Genomic DNA, 23,099 nt, shown 5'->3' with positions numbered 1-23,099 from the left:
GCCAGTGAACTGTGGAGGGAGCATTTGTATCTCATCACCTCTAGCAGTAGAGAGGTGATCCACCTGTATTCTTGCAGGCTCCATCTGCATGGAATATCCCTGGAATTCTTTTATGTTCAGTCCGTGTACGTTCTTGCTAGTAATGTGAATCTTATAGGTAATATATGAGGGTACTTAACAATTCATGGATGGTAGAATTAGAAGATAAGTTTATTTTGGCACAAACACATTTCTAAAGTTATGGATAGTTTTTTCATAATACTCATTTTCCAGGAGGTTTTTGCATAATACCCATTTTTTCGTAATACCCATTTTCCATGAGGTTTTTGAAACCCCTCTTATGCATGGATTTCAACATTTAAAAAAATATTTATTTATCTATTTGAAAGGATTACAGGGGCTAGTGCTGGGGCACGGCAGGTTAAAGCCCTGGCCTGAAGTGACAGAATCCCATATGGGTGCCGGTTCTAGTCCCAGATGCTCCACTTCCAATCCAGCTCTCTGCTATGGCCTGGGAAAGCAGTAGAGGATGGCCCAAGACTTTGGGCCCCTGCACACACGTGTGAGACCCGGAAGAAGCTCCTGGCTCCTGGCTTCAGATCAGTGTATCTCTGGCCATTGCGGTCATCAGGGGAGTGAACCATTGGATGGAAGACCTCTCTTTCTGTCTCTCTCTCTCTCTGTAACTCTGTCTTTCAAATAAATAAAATAAACCTTAAAAAAAGAAAGAATTACAGACACACACACACACACACACACACACACATAGAGATCTTCCATCCACTGGTTCACTCACCAAATGGCTGAATAACTGGGGCTGGGCTGGGCCTAACCCAGGAACTAGGAGCTTCTGCTGGGTCTCCTACTTGGGTGCTAGGGCCCAAGCACTTAGGCCTCCTCCCCTGCTTTCCCAGGCACACTAGCAGGAAGCAGTATGCAAAATGTTGCCCATATAGAATGTTGGCATCACAGCATCACCACATAAGGTGGTAGCCTTACCTTCTATGTCACATTTCTAGTCTCTCAACATTTTTGCATTAAAATAAACTTTTATTTGTGTGATTCCATTGTCCACAACATGGTTGGATCTTGTTTTCTTTATCCATCCAGTCACTCTATGTCTTTTAATTGAATAATTTCACTTGTTTACATTCAGGGTTATTATTGATAAGAAAGGATTTGCTGCTATCACTATGCAGTTTGTTTTCTGATTGTTTTGTAGATCTCTTGCTTCTTGTTTGCTTTCTTGTCCTCTTCCTTTGTGATTTGATGGTTTCTTGTAGTGGTATTCTTCAAAAAATTTCTTTTTATATTTTTTTGCAACTACTATAGACTTTATCTTTTATGCTCAACATGAGGCTTATATAAAAATCCTTATAACAGGCTACCTTAAGGTGGTAACAGATCGCCTTCAATCATATACAAAAATGCTACACTTTGACTCCTTTTGCCCCCAAACTTTCATGGTTTTGATATCAATATTTATGTTTTATAATTTTTATCTCTTAACCAAATTATCACAGCTTCAGTAGTTTCAATTTTTTAAATTTTTAATGTATTTGAAAGACAGGGAGAGAGAAAGAGAGAGAGAGCGAGAGCACACTTCCATCTGCTGGTTCACTTTCCAAATACCTGCAATGGCCAGGACTGGGGCCAGGACTGAAGCCGGGAGCTGGGAAATCAATCCCAGTCTCCAGCGTGGGTAGGAGAGACTCAACCGCTGAGCCATCACTTGCTGTTTTCCAGAATTCGCGGTGTAGTAAGCTGGGATCATAGCTGAGCCTCAATCACAGACCCTGATATAGGAGGTAGGCTTGTTATGTAGCATCGTAACTGCCAAGCAAAACGACTGTCTCTGTTTCTAATATTTTTTACATTTTAAATCACCTAGTATGGCCAAATTTCTTTAGTTACCACCTTTATAATAGTAGAGAATTATGTGTATGACTATGTGTTACTTATACCATTGAGTTTTTTCTTTTCATATTTTTTGTTATTAAATAGCAGAGTTTCATTTCTGCTTGAAGAACTCATTTTAGAAAATCTCATGAAGCAGACTTGATTGTGATGAACTCCCTTAGCTGTCTCCCTTATTTATCTAGGAATAAACTCCTGCATTTCTGAAGAACAGCTTTGCTGGGTAAAGTATTCCTGGTTGGTAATTTTTTGCCTTCAATGCTTTGAATTTATCATCCTACTCTCTCCTAGCCTAAAAGGTTTCTACTGAGTAATCCACTTAAAGCCATATTGGGACTCCCTTGAATATGTTTCTTATCTCTTGCTGCTTTCAGTGTTCTTTTGTTGTCTTTGATTTTTGATAGCATGATTATTATGTGCAAATGCCATGTAGAAATCTGACTGGTGACCTCTGAGCTTCCTCTGTCTAAATGTTGTTGTCTTTCCCTAGATGTGGTAAGTTCTCAGCCTTTATTTCCTTAAATATGATTGATAGACTTGTTTTTCTTTCTTTAGGTGCTTATATTTATGTGAAGGTTAGCTCATTTGAATATGTCCCATAATTCCCATAGGTCTACTTCATTGTTTTTTTCTTTTATCTAACTTGATAATTTCAACTTTCCTGCTGCCAAACAAGCTGATTCTTTCTTCTAGTCGATCAAGTCTACTTTTTTAGATTTCTTTGGAATCTTGCAATTCATTTGCTGTATTCTTTTTATGTTTGTTTTTGTTTTTGTTTTTATTTTCCTCCCAAACCAACCTTTTATTTAAGGACTACAGACTTCATACATTTCATAAGTACAACTTTAGGAATATAGTGATTCTTCCCACCATATCCGCCCTCCCACCCACTCTCTGATGCCACCACCTCCTCCCTCTCCCATTCCCAGTCCCATTCTCCACTAAGATCCATTTTAGATTAACTTTATACACAGACAACCAACTCTACACTAAGTAAAGAGTTCAGCAATTTGCATGGAAAAAAAAAAAACAAAGAAAAAAATCTATTCCTCAGCAGTGTAGACAAGGGCTATTCAAATTCATTGCATCTTGAAGTTAATTTTATTTCTTTTTTTTTTAGAAACTTAATTAACTGTAAAGAAGCACTCAAGAATGATACATCTTTTGTAAGCACTTAGACATAGTTATAATACAAATCTTTGAGGACAGAGGTCATACATGGGAAGTTAGTGTACAGTGACCCTTGTTGTTAATTTAACAATTAACACTCTTATTATGATGTCAGTGATCTCCTGAGGCTCCTTAGATAAGCTGCTGAGGCCATGGAAGCCTCTTCAATCCACAAACTCCATCAGTATTTGGACAAGGCCACAAGCAAAGTGGAAGTTCTCTCCTCTCTTCAGAGGAAAGTACCTTATTCTGTGATGACAACTTCTTTCCACAAGGGTCTCACTATTCTTCTCCTACTAGTTTTGTTGCTGCAGTGTCTTGGCCTTCCATGCCTGAAATGCTCTCATGGGCCATTGAGCCAGACCAGAATGCCTTAAAGGCTGACTCTGACATCAGAATGCTATTTAAAGTGGTTGTCATTCTGTGAGTCTGCTGTGTGGACTGCTTCCCATGATGGAGCAGTCATTCCTTTTTAATTCTATCCTATGATCACTTTAACACTTAAGATGGTATTATTACCACCCAGCTTAAGGGGTTTGGAGTCCCATGGCAAGTTTTTAAACTGTACCATTAGAAGTAAGTCAATAGGAATGTATGCAGAACTATACATCTTTACAGTTACAAACTTCATACACTTCATAAGTACAACTTTAGGAAGATGGTGATTCTTCCCCCTGTGCCCACCCTGCCATCCATACTCCCAACCCTCTTCCTCATCCCTGTCTTATTCCCACTCTTATTTTTTACTGAAATCTATTTTAAATTTACTTCATACACATGTTTAACTCTATGTTAAGTAAAGAGTTCAACAAATAGTATTTTAAAAAAACTGTTCCTCAACAGTCAAGACAAGGGCTGTTCAAGTCTTTGAACATTCTCAAAGTGTCAATTTCACTTCTACAGGTTGTCTTTTAGGTGTTCTGTTAGTTATCAAAGGTCAGGGAGAACATGTTGTATTTGTCCCTTTGTTACTGGCTTATTTCACTAAGTATGATGTATTCCAGATTCATCCATTTTGTTGTAAATGACTGCATGTCATGTTTTTACCACTGTGTAATATTCCATAGTGTACATATATCATAATTTCTTTATCCAGTCTTCAACTGATGGGCATTTGGGTTGATTCCATGTCTTAGCTATTGTGAATTTAATTGAAATAAAATTGGGGGAGCAGATAACTCTTTTATTTGATGATTTCATTTCCCTTGGGTAAATTCCCAGGAGTGGAATGGCTGAGTCATATGGTAAGTCTATATTCAGATTTCTGAAGTATCTCCATAAGGACTTTCATAGTGGCTTTACAAGTTTACATTCCCACCAGCAGTGGATTAGGGTACCTTTTTCCCTACATCCTCAAGAGCATTTGTTGTTTGTTGATTTCTGTATGAAGGCCTTTCTAATTGGGGTAAGGGGAAACTTCATTGTGGTTTTGATTTGCATCCCTTTGATTTCTTTTTCTTGCCCAATGGCTTTCGCTAAAACTACCAGGACTGTATTGAATAGAAATGGCAAGAGTGGACACCCTTGTCTGGTTCTGGATCTCAATTGGAATGCTTCAGCTTTTCCCCATTCAATAGGACACTGGCTGTGGGTTTGGCATAGATTGCCTTGATTGCATTGAGGAATGTTCCTTCTATACCCAATTTACTTAGAGTTTTCATCATGCAAGGGTGCTTTCTTCGAATCTACTGAGATAATCATATGGTTTTTTTTTCTTCAGTTTGTTACACATTGATTCATTTGCAAATGTTGAACTATCCCTGCATACTAGGGATGAATCCTACTACTCTGGGTGAATGATCTTTCTGATGTGTTGCTGGATTTGATTGGCTAGAATTTTGTTGAGGATTTTTACATCTATGTTCATCAGGGAAGTTGGTCCGTAGTTCTCTCAGTTGCATCTTTTTCAGGTTTAGGATCTAGGGTGATGTTGGCTTTATAGCAAGATTTAAGGATTCCCTCCCTTTTAATTGTTTTGAATTGCTTGAGAAGAATTGGAATTAGTTCTTTAAATGGCTGGTAGAATTCAGCAGTGAAGCCATCCTGGGCTTTTCTTCATTGGGAGGGTCTTTATAACTTTTTCAATTTCTGTCTTGGATATGGCTCTGTTTAGTTTTTCTATGTCTTCATGGCTCAATTTAGGTAGGTTGTATGTGTCCAGGAATCTATCAGTTTCTTCTAGGTTTCTCAGTTTTTTGGCATACAGCTCCTTGTTGTAATTTCTGATGATTATTTTTATTTCTGTGGTGTCTGTTGTTACCTTCCTTTTTCATCTCTAATTTAATTGATTTGGGTCTTCTCTCCTTTTCTTGGTTAGTCGGGCCAATGATGTGTCAATTTCATTTATTTTTTCAAAAATACAGCTCTTCATTTTGCTGATCTTTCATATTTTTGGATTCAATTTTGTTGATTTCTTCTCTAATTTTAATTATTTCTTTTCTCCTACTAGTTTTGGTTTTGGTTTGCTGCTGTTTTTCTAGATCCTTGAGATGCATTGACAGCTCATTTATTTGGTGCCTTTCCAGTTTCATGATGTAGGCACCAATTGCTATAAACTTTCCTTTTAACACTGCTTTTGCTGTATCCCATAAGTTGATATGTTTTATTATCATCTTCATTTATTTCCAGAAATTTTTTGATTTCTCTTTTGATTCATCTTTGATCCACTATTCATTCAGTAGCATGTTGTTCAGTCTCCATGTGTTTTCATATGATCTAGAGATTTCTGAGTTGCTGATTTCCAGTTTCATTCCATTGTGGTCTGAGAAGATGCATGGTATGATTTTGATTTTTTGAATTTGTTGAGACTTGCTTTATAGCATGTTATCAATCCTAGAGCAGGGTCCATGGACTGGTGAGAAGAATGCATATACTGCAACTGTAGGATGAAAAGTTCTGTAGATACCTGTTAAGTCCATTTGGTCTATCATGACAATTAACTCTGTTGTTTCCTTGCTGATTTTTGGTCTGGTTGATCTATTACTGAAAGTGGGGTATTGAAGTCCCCCATTACTCTTGTATTGGAGTCTGTGTCTCCCTTTAGATCCCTTAACATTTCTTTTAAATAGCCAGGTGCCCTGTTATTATATGCATATACATTTATAGTAGTTAAATCTTGCTGTTGAATTGATCCCTTATTCATTACATAGTGCCCTTCTTTGTCTCTTTTTAACAGTTTTTGTGCTAAAGTCTGTTTTGTCTGAAATTAGGATGGCTACACCAGCTCTTTTTTTTCTGTTAGCATGGAATATATTTTTCCATCCTTTGACTTTCGGTTGCAAGTGTCTTTGTTGGTCAGATGTGTTTCTTGTAGGCAGCAAATAGTTTGATTTTGTTTTTCAACCCATTTTGCCAGTCTGTGTCTTTTATGGAGAGTTGAGGCTATTTACATTCAAGGTGACATTTGATAAGTAACAACTTTACCCTGCCATTTTTCCATAAATATTCCTGTTTTGTAGTTTGGATTTCTTTTGTACTTTTACTGGGAGATTTCCTTCAGATATTCTTTCTTCTGCTTCACTGATTCTGTTATTAAGGCTTTCCACTGCATTTTTTATTTGTTCTACTGAATTCTTCATTTTCAAGATTTCATTTTGCTTTTTCTTTAAGATCTCAATTTCATCGGAGAAATTTTCTTTCATATCATGTATGAATTTCCTTTTTTCATGCATTTGCTTCTGAGTACTTCTAAGTAATCCTATAATCAACTTTTTGAATTCCATTTCTGGCAATTCTTTAATCTTTTCATCTTCACAATCTAGTATTGAAGTGTTATATTCTTTGGGGGTTTGCCATATTGTGTTCCTTACTCTTGTTTCTTGAATTGGTGTGTTTAGTATCTGGCATTTGTGGAGATACTTGGTTTCTTTGTGTGTGTGTGTTTTTGTTTTTTGTTTGTTTGTTTGTTTGTTTTTTGCTGTGGCGGCTTTTATCTTTCAACTATGAGTGGATTACTGTAGTGTCTGCTTCTAGGGAATACCTAAATGTGTGTTGTGTTTGTGGGACGGGAAATCTGTTCAGTGCTCCAGGGTGAAGGGAATGTTCAGGTGACATCCACGTTGAGTGTGGTAGATCTCCTCTTTTTTGTTTTTAGTCAGAGTGGAGGTTTGTTCTGTTCTGTTAGTATAGATGCAACCCATTTCCTCTCCTCAAAGGAGAAAAGTGCCTGGGTGCTTACTCCAGTAGATATAATATTTTTCCACACATCCACAAGGACCACACAAATGATCTGTTCGGTCCTCAGAGTAAGCGGATTCCCCAGCAATGATCCTCACCTGGGAACCAGTGAGTCCTGAGCGTGTGGAGCTTCCCATAGTGACTGCCCAAAATCCCAGCCACACCCTGAGCCTTCCCATGCAGCCTCAGTGTTTTCACAGTCCAGCAGTATCAGGGTTTTCACATTCCCAGCACACAAGCCTCCCATAGTCATGAGCACCCAGCCCCCTATCAGCTCTGCCCACCAGACTCGGGAGTCCCTGCTTGCTGATTGCTAGGTGCAGACATGAGCTGGCACAGCTGTTATGTATGTCCAGAATGGCACCCGCTCTCTATTGCCTGTTACATACACCAGAGCAGGGAGATCAGGGAGAGAGAACCATGCCCTCCCCCTTATTTCTCCTCTAGTTTGTCAGGTACTCTGTCCCCCACAGGGCTCCAAACTGGGTTCCATTCAGGCTTTTCCTGCAGCTTTATCACCAGTGGCTGGGCCTGCTACATTCTGGTCTCATGTCACTCTCCAAAGCTGGTACAAAGACTCTCGGCTGCCGGGTTCCTGATATGTGTGTGTACATACCCTCCACATAGGTCTGCTGTGTCCCTCCAACCTGCATGGAGTTTTCTCTGCTGTTTTCTCCATAACTCTTCCCTGAGACCGAACTCTCCAGTTTTTTTAAGCTATCTTCTCCTAGACTAGAGCAGTAATCTCCCTCCCCACTCTGCCATCTTAATACCTTGCTGTATTCTTTATCTCTAGAATTTCTGTTTTTCTATTGTTCCTATTTCCTGTGAAACTTGTCATTTTGTACATGAATTATCTTCCAAATTTCATACTATTTTATCTATGTTTTCTTTTAGTTGTGTGAACTTCATTAAACTGATTATTCTGTCACTTATTTTGTCCATTTCCATATCTCCTACATTCATTAATGAAGCTTTATAAGTTTTTTTTGGTGGCGTCATATTTCCCTAATTTTAAAGTAATCCTTGTGTTCTTACATTGATGTCTGTTGTTTGAAGAAATGCCCTTCTCTTCTGACCTTTGCTTATGGTTTTTAGTGATGATTCACCTTTACTATTTAGTTTAGTCTGAGATTTTTGGATGGTTGAGTGATAACAATATGACACAGCAGACTTTGAAGTTAAGTTCTGTGTTTGGGCTTGGTCACTTCCTGGGCCTGAGGTTGAATGACATTTTTGCTTGTATTCCATGGTGAGATGTTGGTAGTAGATGAGCTGCTGGCTCAACTCTGCAGTCATCCTGGTCAGGCAGTGTTATAGGCAGCATGCTGTTTGGAATCTGTAGATGGACAGAGCCTTTTATTAGGCTCTGACATTGGATGACGTCTCTCTGGGGCTGTTGCTTGTTCACATACCATAGGAAGGTATAGCTTGTCCTGCAAAGCCATACTGTCAGAGAGAGCAGGATGACAGTTCCTTCCCACAAGGGGCACTGGAGACAAGTTTCGGTGAACATGTCCGACTTGATTCACAGCCACGAATGCTTTTAAAGGGCAGGGAGAAGGGGTGCGACTAACTCTGAGGAACACTGACTACAGGACAGAACCGACACTGGCGACAATATGCCTCTCCAATCAGCATGAAGATCATGAAGCTAGGGTAGCTTTCCAAGTGTACCTGGGCCGCACCCTGAAGCAGTTTCCCTGATTGGCAGAAGGCTGGGGTGGGGAGAAATGTGCCTGCCAGCAGTCAGGCTGACTGCTGAGATGGCCCACAGGAAGGGCCATGGATAATGGTGGAAACGCATTTGCTTCCTGGCTTGAGGGTAAGCTTAAGCAGAGCACTGAGGTTTGGTGGAGTCAGTGCTCCGCAGCTGGGTTTGGGAGATGCCGGACACTCACTCTGTGGGTATTCACTGGCCTGCAGTTAGCTACCGTATTGAGGAAGACTTGAGCCAAAGGTGGATCACCTCTCTGCCTCTGGAGATGGGAAGGTCTAAATGCTCTCTCCATAGGTAATCAGTGGCCTATAACTGTTTCTCTACCCGTGATGTATTTTACAAGAGTACCCGAGCTATGTAAGGAACCTGGGTAGGGATTTGAGTCTAGAAAACTCCTATGCCATATTTCATGCATCAGGATGCTGTTGCCTAGTTTCTGTGGTATGGCGCCTCCCTTGGCAAGAAAGCAAGTGTTCATCAAGACCTATGCTCTGTTTGCTTTGCACCCCACCCTTAGACTGTGTTTCCAAATGACCCCAGTTGGCCTAGCCCTGGTATACTCCCCTTGTTTCTTTTGGGATGAGATAGTAGTGATCTTCCTGCAAAGTTTTCCTGGATGGCAGAGAAGCTGAATGTCTGCTTCCAGTTCATTTTTCCCACTGTAAAGACTATGCATGGGGGATTATATGTGTAAAATTGGTACGGTCCAAGAAAAACATTCCTCTTCCTGTTCAACTGTACGTTGTAGCTTTCCTGGGTTCTGCAGTCCAGAGGAGTGTCTCAGCCTCACTACCGAGTTCTGGAGTATTTGGGAAGGTGTTGTTGCCTATGGATAGTTATTAGTTGGATTTCTATGGGGAGGAGGAAAACCACAGAACACCTGTTCCACCATCTGGTGGAGGTCGTTATCACTGTGTACTTCTGACAGAAGTTTGAAAGCACTGATGTTTTGTGCAGGGATAAGGAAGTTGCATCTTCATAACTGAATTCTTGTTTTCCTTCTAAGAGCTGTGACATAGGCAAAATTGTATTGGTGTTTTCTTGCACTTTTCATGCTGATGCAGTTATAATTGTTTTGATTGATTATATTACCAACAAGCAGAAGAGAAAAATACTTGAAATACATGAACTGTATTGTACACTCTGTTGTTTCATTTGACTAATCAATAAATTGAATAGATAATCAATAGTGGTCCAAACGTCAGACTGGAAAGTCTCTCTATTCATTGCTCCTTTATAGAAGCAGTCATATAATGACCACTTTACAGAAATATTTTATAGATTTACAGAAAATATGTATATATGTCTTCATTATAGTCAGACTTCTTATTCTTAATCTGAGCACATGTGTGGGATGTGTAGGAGGGGTTATTTCAGTTTTAATTTGCTATTCACTGAGTTACAATCAAATTAGTAAGCTTTTCATTTGTCTATGGGTGATTGCACTTCCTTCATTGTGATGTGTCTGTTGCACTCTCCTGCCCATTGTCCTATTAGAAACTTGTTTTTATTGTTGATTTGTGAGCACTTTTCACATACAATTGGTCTTTGCCTGGTAATGTGTTTTTTTTTTTTTGTTTTTTGTTTTTGTTTTTGTTTTTTTTTTGACAGGCAGAGTGGACAGTGAGAGAGAGAAACAGAGAGAAAGGTCTTCCTTTTGCCATTGATTCACTCTCCAATGGCCGCCGCGGCCAGCGTGCTGCGGCCGGCACACCACGCTGATCTGAAGGCAGGAGCCAGGTGCTTCTCCTGGTCTCCCATGGGGTGCAGGGCCCAAGCACTTGGGCCATCCTCCACTGCACTCCCTGGCCACAGCAGAGAGGTGGCCTGGAAGAGGGGCAACTGGGACAGAATTCGGCGCCCCGACCGGGACTAGAACCCGGTGTGCTGGCGCCGCAAGGCAGAGGATTAGCCTATTGAGCTGCGGCACCGGCCCTCATGAATTTTCTTAGTCATGAATGAAATAGCTTTTTTTCTTAAGTTCTATTCTTTTTTCATGACTTATGGCATACTTTCATCCTATCTGTAGGATTTAAAATGAGTTTCTATCTGATCTCTGATCTTGAATTTTTTAGTTTTTAACCAGTTGCTGTATAACTACTTAGTTCATTATTTAGACTACTGTGTATCAGTCCATAAGTAATTAAAGATGAAAATAAGGGCCTCTAGTGCATATTAAGAATTATTGTATTATAATCATTAAGAACACAGACAAGAGAGCCAGATGCCTAACCTGGAAATCCCAGCAAAACTTTGCATATGTTGAGGAAGGTATTTGATTTCTTCCTTTCACAGTTTTCACACCTAAAATGGAGGCTAGTAAGAGTGAATGCCTCATAGAGAAATGGGTATTAAATAAACAAATATGTTCAAAACACTGAGGACATTGCCTGCTAAATACATATTTGCTTTTTTTAAAGAATTATTGTGGGGTAATTGAGTATTAATTTTTTTATTCCAGGCTCTTGCCATAAACAAAGACAGGAATACTTAGTGCTAGTGCTAGCATAAATAAAGTAAATTTTATTCAAAAAGTGAGAAAGCAAACATATACACACACACCACAAACATGAGCATAAGTTACCCCACACAGGGCAACACCTGTCGGCATGGGTCCAAATGGTGAAAGGGGTAGGGGAGAGGAAACAGAGAGCATCCCCGTACCTCTTTCTGTCGTGGTTCTGGAAGAGCGACAGCACCTCCCACACCTCCTTTTATGAGGTGGTAATGCCACCTGGGAGCTTTATGGTATGTCCATGAAATTCCATGTGGAGCCTGACACACATATTTATATGGCAAATTCCTCCTGAGGGTTCTGGATGACGAAGCAGATGCAGCCCAGGAAAGAAGACATTGTGGTTGACGTGTAGAATAGACTTACACATGGGGTGGAAGCTAGTGGCTTGCAGGTACCTCCAGCTCTGCAGGTCTGCCTAGATGCCTGCCTAGCCCATATCAGAATGCGGATATTTATATCTCTATGAAGACTTGAAGGAAGGCCATTTTATTGTCCTAAACAGATAAAAATAATTCTATGCCTCATAGTTTAAAGTATTTTAAAGTTTTTTCAAAAAGAAAAATAGTATACATTTTTGTCTTCAACTAAACAATATTTAAGTGTCTTCATTCAACAGAAGATGATAGTGACCTATCATATAGAAAAATTCAAATCTTTAGAGAAGTGCTTCATTCTTTAGCATTGAAAATTTTGGGGCTACTGACCATTGAGAGAAACTTAGAATATTTTTTCATAAATTGACATGGGATTGTCTTTATCATTTCTGTGAATGCAATTAGTGGCTGAACATTTATTTGATAAGGAGAACTAGCTCTGTAGAATATAGAGGTGTTTGTATGATGTCCACTGCTCTTACTTAGAATCTTCTAAGGCTAGATTTCATTGAAGAAGAGAATAAGCTATTGCAAATAGGAGTATAAATGCTTTCATTAGTCAATGACTAATGGTGCCATTCCAATTTATGTGTATCTTTTCATGAGTGTAAGCATTAGGTTTGGATTTTGGCATTTGAGAGTAAATACAGCTATGGCTAGAGGTTATGTGAGCCATGAACATTTTCACATTACCTCAGACTTCTGAGGATATTCTTGGTCAGTGGAAAATATACAAAAAAAGCTCCGGATCCTCACCCAACATCCCATCAGTGGTGAAGCAATGGTGGATATCACTCATTTAAATGACTTTTGTAATACTTATTCCATTGTTTTATTTTCTTAGGATATATGCTTCCAGTTTTATTGTTGGTTATAGTAGCATTCGTTTTTTACCCACCACTTTGATCAGGTTCTGAATTCACTTTGGGGGGTAAGAGACATTTATTTGTTAGGTATGTGGAAGTGGTAAGTCTATGATTCAGGACTCTCAGCTGATTAGAATTATTGAAAAATCACTCAATAGAAGGTATGGTTAGATGTGAGATATTACCTTTGCCTACAGTAATCTATATGCAGCTTCAGATACATTATTTGTGTTTAACACAGTGTTCTAAAAGTCCGACAGTAGGGCTATTTTTCTTGAAAATAAACCTTCAAATGTTTATGTGTGTCCTAGCTGTGATTCTCAGAAGTAGAGCCTGAGGCAGAGATGGTTGTGCAAGTAATTTGTGAAGGGAGTGACTGAAGCGTGAGAGAGAAGGGGAGAAGCTAAGGGAAGATGTGGCTTCAAGTGGAGTAGAGCCTCTGCCTGAGGGCCTACAGAGATGGTACCGACGTTTCCATCTTGCTCTGAGTCAGAGAAGGGGAGTTTTGTGCATGAGATCTCGTCCTGTACCCCAAGGCAGTCAATCATTGGCCACTACTGACCTGTCTAAGCCAGGTGGGGGTCATGTACCTCAGGTGTCTCTGAGCAAGACCATTTCAGTCTCCCAAGCACAGTCCTTCTGAGAGGGTTGGAAGTGTCAGGTGTCAGCCACAGCACACACAGGGGTTCCTAGGGATGTGCACGGGGCACTGACAGCCCGCCACAAACAAAGGTAATGTCTTTCTTACTTCACACATGAATGATTGTTGTAGTCATCACTGTAGTGACCAACAGAGGAGTTTCAGGCAGACCAAAGATCAAGGCTAGACTTTCAGAGGCAGGAATGAGTGTGGACTATTTGAGGGAACACGGTGAGGAACCCACAAAAAGAGGAACTGGACAGTGGCAGAAGAGGAGTTCAAGAGAATGAGGAAGGACCAGGACAAAGTGTAGGGCCTTACAGGCCCTTGGGATGCCTTTAGGTTTTTGCCTAGATATGAGACTTTCATAGAGTAGGGAAATGGTTTAAGGATCACTCTGCATGTGGTGTTGAGAATATGGTATTTGTGATAGAAATAAGGAGACCAGTTAGGAGGATCTTGCAGTGGTTGAGGTAGTGAATTAGGTAGTGCATGGTCACAGTGGAGATGTGGAAATCTGAGTAAATTCAGAGTAGATAGTTGGCAGGTGGCATTTGTTGAAGGCCTACCTGGATGAGCTAAGGGTAGAGACATGTGTGAAGAGAAAGATACAAATCCACTGGCCTTCTCTCTGGCCGCCCTACCTCACAGTGTCCAGAGTCCCCACTGTGGCTCCTGCCTTCACTCTTCCTGCTTCTCTGTGGTTTGGACTTCCTGCCTGCATATACCCCTAGCAACTTAGATTCCTCTATTAAACCCTAGAAAAGCCATTTAGTTCCCCTCTATAACTTGTCCCTGGAAATCTGCTCATCCAGACTGATTCTTTGTTGGTGGCACTAAACAAAGAGACATCTATAGCAAGGCCTTATTTTAGTATTGTTGATGAGCTGATAGAAGTTTAAGGAATCATCTGTTCTTTTTCTCTTCCCTGCAGTTCTGTTTAAATAGAGAGGAGCAGGTTCAAGATTGATTTTGCTGCCAATATGAACTATTCCATTCCTTTTGAAACCCCCAGGAAGTTTTGGGTTAGAATATTTCACCTCATTCTGCTCTCTGTACTAAGTGCTGCTGGTTATGTGTCTCTTAGAACATAATCCCACACATTCAATGGTAGTATCCCAATGTTGCAGGTGAGAACACTGAGTCACGAGGGTTAACTGAATTGATGAAACACCCAGAGAGGGGAATTTCAAAAGTCTATCTGAGCAAAACTGAATTTATCAGCATTGTGAAGTCATCAAAGAAATAAGGAAACAAATATATCTAGAACAAAGCCCTATGCAGGCAAAGAACATGGCTTTTACAGTCATAGTTTTGTCATTGGCATTTATTAAGTTCTCAATAAACAAGAGTTGATTAAATTAACCAATTTTATTAACATGGTGCTAGAAACATGGAGGGAGAAGAATATTCTTCTACTCAAAGCTTCATAGCAGGTGTGGTATTTCAAGGGTTCTTTAAGAACAAGGATTTCAGCTGGTTGAGAATAGGAGTCCTTTCACTCCAAGCTGAGACAATACAGGGAGAAAGGCAAGGGGTTATGTAAGGTATTGCTTCTCTTCTGAGGAAACATCTGTGGCTGAGGCCCACAAGCTTGTTTATGATGCAACGACCTTGACTCTTATGCTGAGGAGTTTGTACTTCATTCTCTTTCCACACTGGGGCGTATTTTAAGGAAGTTAAGGAGTAGGGATCATAATGGACTTGAGATTCCTTTATAATGTTTTACTTGCCGTTTTAGCTCAATAGGTCATATGTTCATTAATATTTTTAAAGACTTTAAAAATTATATATGATGAATTCCATATATATTTGATCACAACAATGTTTAGTTCAGCAGATAACCCATAAATGTTGGTTTTATCTTCTTTTCCTCATGAATACTACTTTACAATATATGAATAGGTGGTTATTGTATCTTGTTAAAGTGCAAAAGGTGTCAGATTTTAAAGTCAACTCTACATAAAGAACAATGAGTAATCAATTTAAGAAACACATTAATGTTGCATTTTTCAAACACAATGTTTGCCTTTCCCTCTGATAGGAACTTCATTGATTTGATTATAATATTGTTTTACAGCAAAGTGTAGCTTTGATTTACTTTCTGATGTTTAGTATTTATACTAGTGTACCCTACAAGTGTGCTATTTTATCTCTGTAATTATACTGAATGGGCCAGGTTTTCTTTTTAATGGCAAACTATATCTAAAAATATCCACTAAAGTACATATTGGTTCTGTTTTCATGAAGCCAATTAATGATCCTGGCATGCTCAGTATTTTTCTAAATTTTAAGACTTGCCTTGCACAAATCAGAAGTATCCAGACTTCCAAATTTACAATATCCATTCAAACTTTAAATGCCCTTGATTAATAAAAATACATGTGACAGCAAAGTATAGCTCTGCTCTTAAGCTGTTAGAGAGAACATAAAATGATTATGGCTTGCAGTAAATGTTATTATGGTCCTACGATGCTTCCTGAGGGATTCAGCAGTCTCCTGCACTTTCCTCAAGACTGACCCAGTCTCCTTGAGAAGTGGAAGCAAGGAGGACTGTGGAGGCAAGACCACTGTCAGGTCACCTGTCACAGCGCTGACAAGGCTCTGATATAAAACCTAATTTGCAGTTTAAGAAGCACATCCATTATCCTTCCGATTTTAAATTAGAACATATATCAGCAAAATGATAAAAGAAAGTGCTTAAGAATTATGAATGTCAAGGACTATTTCATATCATAAAGTCACAACCCTTTTTGAATATTACTTTAAATTATAGCACATTTTTAATGATATTCAGGTGTTCTGGCTATGAAAGTGAGTATCACAGTATTCCAACTATTGATAAGCTAATAATTATGGGTTAGCGCTTAACTCCCTTTTACACCTAGGTGGTTGCTATTTTTGATATTTAGGTATATCTTTATGAAATAAATTATGCATGATAGTATTGCTATATGAGCTTAAATAATGAATGATTTTCTGTTGCTGTATATTGAAAGTGTAATGTTGTTTTACCTTCATTTCTAATCAAATCAGTTGGCAATATTCTGAATTTCTGTCTCACTCCTGATTTTCTTTTTCTAATCATTCTCCACCCAATGAATGATGTGGGAAAAGAATCCTGGAATGTGTTTTTAAAGCTTCTACTCTGCTCTTGAAATGCAAATACCTCTGAAAGTGTGTGTTAGAAAAGCGTGGATTTTCTTTTGAAAAGGATTGTTAAATATTATGTCTATTACAAATTTCATCACAGTAACTATGTGCTTTAATAATTGGTGTTATGGATCAGATAATTCGAGTCTTTATAGCAGTCTTTTACTGTTTCCTTGTAACTGAATCAATGCTTAAACATAATTATTTATAGTAAACGAATTCACCGAAATAACATTTGAGATTTGACAAATAAAAATGTTGAAATATTTGCTTTGTTCTCTACTGTAGCTAAAATATAGGGGTATCCTTAAGTTACCCATATCTAGATTTAGAGATAGAAGACCAGAACAGGCAATTTATACTGTTTCATAGCAAATTTGGCACATATTAATATTTACTGATTTTAAAACTAGTTGTTCTCCTTAGGTACTATGTTTGAATGGACTTCTCATTCATGTCTGAAATTTTTCATTTAAGGAAATTAATATTTAATATACAAATGAAAATAGAAATAAAAATGATAAGCTAAGGACTCAGGAATATATCTGTCCTTTTGCATATACATAAAACATACATATATATGTAAAATCTTCTCCATCCGTCTATCCATTGATTCTATCATCTACTATCATTTCTCTGTCTATCCAACCATTGTATCTATTTACTTATCAATCTGTCATCTCTCCATATATCTGCCTACTTATCTATATACTAGATGAATGAAACTAAGATTCCTTTTGAACTTGGCTGCATGGCTTTTATCTGTCTGACTATCCCTGAGTCCATTCCTGGTACTTCTGCTGAGGCCCCCTTATCCAAGGAAGAAGTGGAAGACTTGAAGACGTTTTTCCCTATTCTAAGAACCAGTACTCCTCTAGCTAACAGCCCTTCCTACTTTCGCTCCCCACAACCCACTCTCCAGCATCCATAAAATGGTGGGAACCCTTTTTAGTACTCCCTCAACAATGAGAACTCCTACATCTGCTGGTCCACCTGACCCCTGACCTGTGCCCATTTCTCTGTGTTTAGCCTCTTGTTTTTACCTGCACAGTAACCAACTACAGGCTTACCTCTCCCAGTTTTGACTTCTTGATTGAATACATTAATAGGACACCTGATGGCTCAGCTCTCTCTGCTAGAGCAACTGAGCGTCTGATACACACACATGAGTCTGGAAAAAGTTCATGAAACTTTGCATGTATTTAAAAACTTTTGCACAAAAATAAGCTTATTAGTTAACTCAATTTTCCATGAACTTTTTGAATTACCCTTGTATATATGCCCCCACTATACTGTTATTTAAAATCTATGTTCATGAGAGAAATTGACCTATTATTTTACTCCCTATTGCATTTTTTTTAAATGATTTAGACTCTCTGTAAAAATAACCTCATCAAATTCACTGCAGTGTCAAGATTTTCCTCTATTGGAAGACTTTGTGTAAGACTGAAGTAATATTTTGTCTCAAAATTTTATAGAACATTTCTGGAATAATGCTGGACTCCTTATTTATATAAATATGTATAACTATTTTATTCTACATAGCTATTTAATTCTATAAATGCCATGGGAATATTTTATCTTGGTGTTTCTCCTTTTTTATGTCATTTCCATTTTTAAAGATTTATTGTTTAGAAGGCAGAGAGACAGAGAAAGAGACACAGAGAGATCTCCCTTCTGCTGATTCTCTCCCCAATGTGTACCGCAGATAAGGCTGCACCAGGCAGAAGCCAGGAACTGGAAACTCAAACCAGGACTCCTATGTGAGTGCCAAGCACCCAAATACATCATTTGCTGTCTCAGAGGGCATTAGCAGGAAACTGGAATCAGCAGCAGAGCCAGGCACTCTGGTCTGGGAAGTGGGTGTCCCATGTGGTGTCTTAACCTCTGCACAAGTTGCCACCCCTTCTTTTCTTGTTTTTTTTTTTTTTTTTGTCTTTTTCTCTATTTTTTTAAATTTTCTTTTTATTAAGGTATACCAATTTCATGTACTTCATATATACAAAATTAGGAACATAGTGATACTTCTCACCCTACCCTCCCTCCTGCCCATGCTTCCACCCTACCTTGTCCTTCCTCTTTAATTCCCTGTCTTAATTTTTACAATGATCTATTTTCAGTTTACTTTATACTCATAAGATTAACCCTACACTAACTAAAGAGTTCAACAAATAGTAAGAAGAAAAAAAACACTGTTCCTTAACAGTAGAGACCAGGGCTATAAACAATCATCGAATTTCAAAATGTCCATTTTTGGTACTCTGTTAGTTACCATAAACATATGCCATGTTACAAGAACATATGGCATTGTCCAACTTTGTAATCCATAGCGTATATATACCATAACTTCTTTATCCAGTCTTCAGTTGATGAACATCTGGATTGATTCCATATCTTAGTTATTGTGAATTGGGCAGCAATTGACATGGGGTACAGATATCTCTTCCTTATGCTGATTTCATTTTCCCTGGGTAAATTACCAAGAGTGGGATTGCTGGGTCTTATCGTATGATTTTCAGCTTTCTGAGGTATCTCCATAGTGTCTTCCACAATGGCTGTACTAGTTTATATTCCCACCAACAGTAGATCGAGGCATCTTTTTCTCCACATTCTCACCAGGATTTATTGTTTGTTGGTTTCTTCTAATTCTAACTGGGGTGAGGTGAAACCTCATTGTGGTTTTGGTTTGCATTTCTCTGATGGCTTATGATCCTGAGCATTTTTTTTGTGTCTGTTGTCCATTTGAATTGCCTTTTTTGAAAAATTTCTGTTCAAGTCCTTTGCCCATTTTTTTTTTTTTTTTGGACAGGCAGAGTGAGAGAGAGAGAAACAGAGAGAAAGGTCTTCCTTTTCTGTTGGTTCACCCCCCAATGGCCGCCGCGGCCAGCGCACCATGCTGATCCAAAGCTAGGAGCCAGGGGCTTCTCCTGGTCTCCCATGCGGATGCAGGGCCCAAGCACTTGGGCCATCCTCCACTGCACTCTCAGGCCACAGCAGAGAGCCGGACTGGAAGAGAAGCAACCAAGACAGAATCCAGCGCCCCTACCGGGTCTAGAACCCGGTGTGCCAGTGCCGCAGGCGGAGGATTAGCCTATTGAGCCGTGGCGCCGTCTCTTTGCCCATTTTTTTAAAAGGTTTATTTTATTTATTTGAAAGAGTTACAGAGAGAGAGGTAGAGAGGGAGGTAGGGAGGGAGGGAGAGGTCTTCCATTCACTAGTTCACTTCCTAAATGCTTGCAACAGCAGGAGCTAGCCCAATCCAAAGCCAGGAGCCAGGAGCTTCTTCTGGGTCTCCCATGTGGGTGCAGGGGCCCAAGGACATGGGCCATCTTCCACTGCTTTCTCAGACTCTTCAGCAGGGAGCTGGATCATAAGTGGAGCAGCTGAGACTTGAACCAGCATCTGTATGGGAAGCCAGCTCTGTTGCAGGCTGTGGCTTTCACCCACTGTGCCACAGTGCCATCCCCTCCTTTGCCCATTTCTTAACTGGGTTGATTGTTTTGTTGTTGTTGAGTTTCTTGAGCTCTATTTAGATTCTGGATATTAATCAATTTCTTAGTTGGCAAACATTTTACCCCATTCTGTTGGTTGCCTCTTGACTTTGCTGTACAGAAGTTTCTCAGCTTTATGTAATCCCATTTGTCAATTTGGGCTTTGATTGCCTGTGCTTCGGAGGTCTTTTCCAAGAAGTCTTTGCCTATGCCAATGTCTTACAGAGCTTCCTCAATGCTCTCCTCTAATAATTTGATGGTATCTGGTCATAGATTTAGATCCTTGATCTATTTTGAGTCGATTTTTGTATAAGGTGTAAGGTAGGGGTTTTGTTTCATGCTTCTGCTCATGGAGATCCAATTTTTCAAGCACCATTTGTTAAAGAGACTGTGCTTTCTCTGGGGATTGATGTTAGCTCCTTTGTCAAAGATAAGCTGGTTGTAGATCTGTGGGTTGATTTCTGGAGTTTCTATACTGTTCCATTGGTCTGCATGTCTATTTTTGTGACAGTATCAGATTGTTTTGATTATAACTGCCCTGTACTATGTCTTAAAATCTGATGTTGTGATGCCTCCAGCTTTCTTTTTGTTGTATCAGGTTGCTTTAGTTATTTGGGGTTTCTTGTGGTTTCATATGAATTTTAGCATCATTTTATCTAGATCAGAAAAGAATGTTATTGGTATTTTGATTGGGATCACATTGAGCCTGTAAATTGCTTTTGATATTATGGACATTTTGATGATATTGATTCTTCCAATCCACAGACATGAAAGAGTTTTCCATTTTTTGTGTGTTTCTTCTATTTCTTTCTTTAATATGTTGAAATTTGCATCATAGAGATATTTTGCCTCCTTGGTTAAATGTTAATGTATCTAAAGGGAGACTTAGACTCCAATAAAATAGTAATAGGGGATTTATCATTAATTGCCTTGATTGTGTTGAGGAATGTTTCTTAGCCAGCATCCTATTGAATGGGGAAAAGTTGGAAGCATTCCCACTAAGATTAGAACCAGACAAAGATGCTCACTCTCACCATTTCTATTCAATATAGTCCTGGAAGGTTTAATCAGAGCCATTAAGCAAGAAAAAGAAATCTAAAGGATACAAATTGGGAAGGAGGAAGGAGGAAGTATCCTGATTTGCAGATGACATGATTGTAAATATAGGGGATCTAAAAGACTTCACTAAGAGACTATTGGAACTCGTAGAAGAGTTTGGTAAAATAGCAGGGTATAAAATAAATACACAAAAATCAACAGCCTTTGTATACACAGATAGTGCCACAGCTGAGAAAGAACTAAGATCAATCTCATTCCTTGTAACTACAAAAAATCTAAATACCTTGGAATACATCTAATCAAGGATGTGAAGTATCTCTTTTATTTTCAATCAACAAGTAATAATTGTATATATTTATGCTCTTTTATGAGTTCCAGCGATGTAGGCGGTAGCTCAACCTGCTATGATGCAACAGCATCCCCTCTCTGTTTTTTTTTTTTTCTTTTTAAGTCAAATATAATTCTGTTGTATACAGTGTATTTACTGCATTTAAAAATCTGTTGATGGAAACTCGGGATGTTTTTCCAAATCTTGGCTATTGTAAATAATTCTTTAGTGAATATTTGAATGAAGATATCTCTTGAACATATCCACTTAAATACATTATGGTGTGTGTGAGCGTGTTTGTGTGTTTGTGTGCATGTGTACAAAGAAGTAGGATATTTTTATTCTTTTCCAAAATAATTGTATTGAATTTGGTATTTCCTCTTGAGTCTATTTTCTAGTTATATTTCCTAAGAATTTTCTACTTATTTCAATTTTCAAATGTATTGCCTAAAAATTATGTATAGTATATTCATATTTTAAATTTATAACTAAACTGTTTGCAGTCACCTTTTCATGTTTATAATTATTTATTTGTTTATATTGAGAAATCTCAAAAGAGAAATTGATAGCTATAAGTAATTTTTGTTAATAACATGTATTTGGGATTTATAGAACCTATTTTTATATTTATTGACTTTATTTATTTCATTTTATTGAACTTCATTCATTTTGTATTTGAGTTATTTCCAGTTTTTTTTTATTTATATTTTATTTTATTTTATTTAATGAACATAAATTTCCAAAGTACAGCTTATGGATTACAATGGCTTCCCTCCCCCCATAACTTCCCTCCCACCCGCACCCCTCCAACTCCTGCTCCCTCTCCCCTTCCATTCACATCAAGATTAATTTTCAATTACCTTTATATACAGAAGATCAATTTAGCGTATATTAAGTAAAGATTTGAACAGTTTGCACCCACACAGAAACACAAAGTGTAAAATACTATTTGAGTACTGGTTAAAGCATTAATTAAACACCTAAGAGTAATTTGTATTAATTACAGAGTTCAACCAATAGTTTTAAGTAGAACATAAAAAATACTAAAAGGGTAAAGTATTAAGTTCTTTTTTTTTCTATTTCTTTTTGTTTGTTTGTTTGTTATATAGTTAATTATTTTATTTAATAAATGTGAATTTACAAAGTGCAACTTTTGTATTGTTGTGGCTCCCCCCACCAACCTCTCTCCCTGCCGTGGCCCTCCCCTCTCCCACTCCCTCTCCCATCCCACCCTTCATCGAGTTTTATTTTTAATTACCTTCATATACTGAAGATCAACTTAGTATATACTAAACAAGGATTTCAACAGGCTGCACTCACACAACCACAGAAGGTATAGGGTATTGTTCGACTAGTAGTGTTGTTTTTAAGTTTCATAGTAGAACACATTAAGGACAGAGATCCTACGTGGGGAGCATGTACCCAGTGACTCCCGTTGTTGATTTAACAATTGGCACTCTTATTTATGACGTCAGCAATCACCCGAGACTCTTGCTATGAGCTGTCTAGGCTATGGAAGCCCCTTGAGTTCACCAACTATGAATTTGTTTAGTCAAGGCCATATCACAGTGGAGGTTCCTTCCTCCCTTCAGAGAAAGGCGCCTCTCTCCTTGATAGGCTGTTCCTTCTGTTGGGGTCTTGTTCACCAGGATCTTTCATTTAGATTGTTTTTTGCCACCGTGTCATG

General features: G+C 38.6%; 1 protein-coding gene across 5 annotated transcripts in view; it reads left to right on the top strand.

The window, feature by feature from the left end:
- The window catches only part of PACRG (parkin coregulated), a 577,440-nt gene that overhangs the window by 26,937 nt on the left and 527,404 nt on the right, over window positions 1–23,099 (top strand). The window contains exon 1 of one of the 5 annotated variants that reach the window (XM_089332492.1): window positions 13,354–13,473. The exons of the other annotated variants lie outside the window; for them this stretch is intronic. The gene's annotated coding sequence lies outside the window, so the exon portion shown is untranslated. Of the gene's footprint in view, window positions 1–13,353; window positions 13,474–23,099 lie in introns of those variants that run through there. 5 annotated transcript variants of the gene reach the window in all.

Source organism: Oryctolagus cuniculus, chromosome 5, assembly GCF_051225735.1.
Source record: "Oryctolagus cuniculus isolate XC-2025 breed Fujian yellow rabbit chromosome 5, ASM5122573v1, whole genome shotgun sequence".
In the NCBI taxonomy this organism is placed as follows: Eukaryota; Metazoa; Chordata; class Mammalia; order Lagomorpha; family Leporidae; genus Oryctolagus; species Oryctolagus cuniculus.
This window is presented reverse-complemented; position numbering and strand designations above follow the sequence as displayed.